This window comes from Amblyraja radiata, chromosome 38 (assembly GCF_010909765.2).
Source record: "Amblyraja radiata isolate CabotCenter1 chromosome 38, sAmbRad1.1.pri, whole genome shotgun sequence".
In the NCBI taxonomy this organism is placed as follows: Eukaryota; Metazoa; Chordata; class Chondrichthyes; order Rajiformes; family Rajidae; genus Amblyraja; species Amblyraja radiata.
Window position 1 is genome coordinate 17,202,752 of NC_045993.1, and position 4,962 is coordinate 17,207,713.

At 47.9% G+C, this 4,962-nt stretch overlaps 1 non-coding gene across 1 annotated transcript; it reads left to right on the top strand.

The window, feature by feature from the left end:
* The first annotated feature begins 838 nt into the window (after positions 1–838).
* Positions 839–1,034, top strand: LOC116967141. The gene has a single exon (XR_004410159.1). It is a non-coding gene; the product is annotated as a U2 spliceosomal RNA (small nuclear RNA).
* Positions 1,035–4,962: the final 3,928 nt, after the last annotated feature.

Genomic DNA, 4,962 nt, shown 5'->3' on the forward strand with positions numbered 1-4,962 from the left:
GTTAGGACTGAGATGAGGAAAAACGTTTTCACCCAGAGAGTTGTGAATCAGTGGACTTCTCTGCCACAGCAGGCAGTGGAGGCCAATTCACTGGATGCTTTCAAGAGAGTTAGATTTAGCTCTTTGGGCTGAGGGAATCAAGGGATATGGGGAAAAAGCCGGATCGGGGTACTGATTATGGAATATCAGCCGTGATCATATTGAACGGCGGTGCTGGCTCGAAAGTCCGAATGGCCTACTCCTCCACTGGGACTGTACTCTCTGGAGTTTAGAAGGACGAGGGGGGAATCTCATTGCAACTTTGCGAATAGTGAAAGGTTTGGATAGAGTGGATGTGGAGAGGACGTTTCCACTAGTGGGAGAGTCTAGGATGAGATCCATAACCTCTGAATTAAAGAACGTTCCTTCAGGAAGGAGATGAGGAAGAATTTCTTTAGACAGAGGACGGTGAAACTGTGGAATTCTTTGCCGCAGAAGTTAATGGATATTTTTAAGGCAGATATAGATAGATTGATTCTCGATTAGTACGGGATAGATCAGCCATGATGGAATGGCTGCGTCTTTGACAGTTTATGTACATGGACCTTACAGTGGGCCGCGCTCTTGACAAAGGGCGGAACGGGGCCCGAGGGGCCGAGTGTCCTGCTCCCACCGTTACGCGCGAGGTGGTCCCTAACCCTCCGCAGCTCGAGAAACACGACCGCAAGAAACGTCGTCGCTCGCTCGCAGCCGAGTGGGCTCGGCGTGATAAAGAAATGGTCGGTGCAGCCCGCCTTCCTTCCTCTCTCCCTCCCTCCCTTCCTGCTGCGGCAGCCAGCCTTGTGCCTGTGCCTGTGACGTCACTATTTTGAAATGAAAAAAATAAAATAAAATAAAATAAATCTGTTCTTATCAGTTTAATATCTGATACGTCCCTTATCTAGGGACCATATATTAAATTGATTTTTGGAACAGGGAGATGGAATAGGGGCTTGCTCCGTCCACTCCACGCATCGACCCAGAATTGCAGTGCCTCTGGGAACGGTGCACTTCCCTTTTGGGAGATTTTCAAAGTTCAAAAGAAAAGACAAAAATTCCTCCTCACGCTTGCTTAAAAGCTGCGTGTCTGCCTGCTGCCCTCTCTCACTCTGCGTCTGCGTGCGTGCGTGTCTGTGTTGACGGACTGCTCAAGTCAAATGCTCTGCCTTCCTTTATTTCACCAGTGGATACTTTCAAGGGAAAAGAGGGCGCATTTCAACCCAACTTCCGGAAGGAGAAAAAAATCTTCAGCAAATTCTTCAAAGTCACAATTGTCAGCACTGCCAATCATGTCGCCACAATCGGGGTGATGTCGGTCTGAAGAGAAGAGACTGAGCTGCACTTCAACCACAGCGAGTACCACACCACTAAGGTAGGACTCACTGACTCTGACGGGGGCAGTGGTCAATTTAGCGCCTTCGCACCAGTAAGCGGCCGGAGGGCGAGCCATGGTTTGGTCAATGTGGCGCACCCGACCCCCCGACAGACCTGGCCGCACGTTCTGGGGGCATGGACGGGAAGGCGGCCGGCGCACTGTGCTGTCGGCTGTGTATTGGCAAGGCCTCTGTCTGTCTGTCTGTCTGTCGCTCGTGTGCCTGGATGGGTCGGGGGGTGCGGGGTGGCGCCAGAGGTAATGACAACGCCTTTATGGATTTGTCACAAGCCAGGTTTAAGGCTGAGGAGGAGAGGCAGCAAGCAGCTGGATGGCTGGCTGGCTGGTGGAGGGGAAAGGCAAGGCCAGGTGAGCAACTTTTCTAAATTGCTCTGAGAAGCCTCTCACGTGTTTGCAAGAAGTCTTCAGGAATCTATTGGAAAGCTAGACTAAGGAAAGGAGAGGGGAAGAAATGCAATCCGTGGTCGGGCTACGGAACCGGTGTTGCTGTGCCCAGTGGAGATGTGGTTCTGTTGCAAAATTTACTTTGTGTTGAGACATGAAGCTTTCACCGAGGATCTAGTGGGAGGGAGGAACTGAAGGAAATCCACATTAGTCAGGAAATGGTGTTGGGTAAACTGTTGGGACTGAAGGCAATCCCCAGGGCCTGATGGTCTGCATCCCAGAGTACTCAAGGAGGTTGGTCTAGAAATTGTGGATGCATTGGTGATCATTTTCCAATGTTCTCTTGACTCTGGATCAGTTCCTGTGGACTGGAGGGTAGCTAATGTAACCTCACTTTTTGAGAAAGGATCGAGCGAGAGAAAAAACAGGGAATTATAGACCAGTTAGCCTTACATCCGGAGTGGGGAAGTTGCTGTATTAAAGATTAAAGTGGGAGAGTCTGGACCAACCACTGACCCTAGAGGAGCTGACTGGCTCCATCCGCTCCTTTGACTCGAGTAAAACTCCCGGAAGCGATGGCTTACCGGCCGAGTTGTATTCGGCTCTGTGGGACTGGGTGGGCCCGGATCTGCTGGAAGTGTACAACGACATGCTTCTAGCCGGCAGCATGTCAGACTCCATGAGGAAGGGCAGCATCACCCTAATCTACAAGCAGAAGGGGGAGATGAAGGATATAAAGAATTGGTGACCCATAACATTGTTGAATGTAGATTATAAAATCCTGTCTAAGGCCATCGCCAACCGGGTCAAGTCTGCTCTGGGACGGGTGATCCACCTGTGCTGTACCTGGCAGGAAAATCTCAGACAGCCGCGTTACCGTTCCAACTTTTTGCCCGCCAAATACATACTTGTCTTTAACTTTCTGTTTGATCTTGAGAAAAGCCTCAAAATGATCGCAATTCTGTTCCTGCTAACGGAATTTATCTATCCGCTTTCCAGTGCCGTGCTGCCCACGGCCAAGTCCAGTAATCGCCACCGACGTCGAGTGAGTGTCCAGTGCCGTGCAGCCCACGGCTGAACCGCCACCAATGGTATATTAGTATAAATCGATTAGTATAAGAAGATTATTAGTAGTGAATGTACTGGATAACTGCTCAGTGATTTTTTTAAATAGGCTGTGGGCCGAGCATCAAAAATGTGTCTAGAAAAAGGATTTCGTGACCCAAGTCACCAAACTACATGAAATTTTCACAAATTGTGTAAAAAAAATTATATAAATCACCCCTGAAACTCGATATAACCCCGACAACAGGAAAAAAACGGAGGGATATCGATCGCTATTTATAGGCTTCCATTCCAGTGGAATTCCATTCCGTTTTTTTCCAGTTGTCGGGGTCTGATAACGGCCGCTATAGACGGCACTATGTACAGCCTTCCACCCCCCCCCCCCGCCCGCTCGCGGAGATGATCCACGGCTCCGCTTTCGCGAATCGGCCGCTTATTAATTGAGACTGCGGCTTCACTTTACCGCGAGTACCTATGTCCCGCGATCGGAGCACTTTTTCCCGGTAAGTTTTCGCAGGCAGCTCCGAGATTAGCTGTTAAAGACTTATTACTGTACAACAGGCTGGCATTAGTGACAATGTTTAATTGACTGTTATGGACACATATAGTTTAGGCCCTCAACTTCATGAATGAATGAAGTAAGTGAATGAATGAATTTATTCACATTATAAAAGGGTGCAAATAAATTAATTAAACTCCATACAGATAGATTTTCATAAATTCAGACTTTAGATCTTACCTTTTAGTTAGAGTTGGTTCCTGGCTCTTAATCATTGTGTTCCAGGACCTCAGCAGGGACTTTGCTTTCAAGACTTCCATCACTTTCAACACTTCCATCAACTCAGCAGCACTTTCTTCAGCCTTTTTAATGCTTTTCCCACTAAATACAATTACCTGCTGCAAGTTTCCACGACATTTATTCCACAGAACAACAAATCGGAATCTCCAGTAAAACAGGCATCTGTGAAGCCCCCTCAGCCATTTTGTGTGCCAGCCTGAAACAAAGCGCGTGATTGGCCAACTGGCAGACAACTCAATCTTAAACGTGCTTTGATTGGACTAAAAAAATACCCGAAATTTTTCCGTTTTTTCTCTAATTTAATAAAAATGTGCAAGTCTTCTTCATATCGAGTTTCAGGGGTGATTCATATAAAAAATTTTACACAATATGTGAAAATTTCATGTAGTTTGGTGACTTGGGTCACGAAACTGCAGAATAAAGCTCCTCGGCCCACAGCCTAAAAGGAATTAAGTCCATTGCAGAGAACATTGTGCCAGAGGACGGCACGTTGTGTGCCTGAGTAGCAACAGTGTAACCATGGCTAATCTAATAGTGGGAATGTGCCCGTTAGAATCTGGTTATACTTTGAGGAATGGACCAAAGTCTTAGAGGCTTGGTTCACTTCAAATTATATCACTACAGAAGAGAAGCAAAGAGCATTGTTCCTTAGGAAGCAAGGGTTATCACACCCTAAGGGCATTGCTGCAGCCGGCTAGTAAAACGAACAAGGAATGTAAGGAGGCTTTACATGCTCACTTCTTACCAAGACCAACAGAAATAGTGCAAAGATGTCGATTTTATACATGCACACAAGCAAATGAAACAATCCCTGTTCCTAGGGGGCGAGAGAAAACCATCCCAGTTGCAAGGAATGCTGAAAGCCATGGTGGGGGTGTTGTGTTTGCCAGAATTTGCAACTGAAGGAGATGAGACGGAGCCGTTCACACCTTTTTGTTTGTTTGCTTTTTTTCTCTGTGTCATTACAATGGCTCAGTGGCTGTGCTACCCTCGTCAAATCCCTCCCCACCTATGTTCTAGACACCTCAGACACTCTCCGCCGCCTCCACGCATTCCACTCTCTGGGCCCTCACCCCCTCATCTTCACCATGGATGTCCGGTCACTCTACACCTCCATCCCCCACCAGGATGGCCTCAGAGCCCTCCGGTTCTTCCTCGACCAGAGGAGCAACCTATACCCAGCCACTGACACTCTCCTCCGCTTAGCGGAGTTGGTCCTCACCCTCAATAACTTTACATTTGACTCCTCCCATTTCCTCCAAACACAAGGCGTAGCTATGGGCACACGCATGGGCCCCAGCTA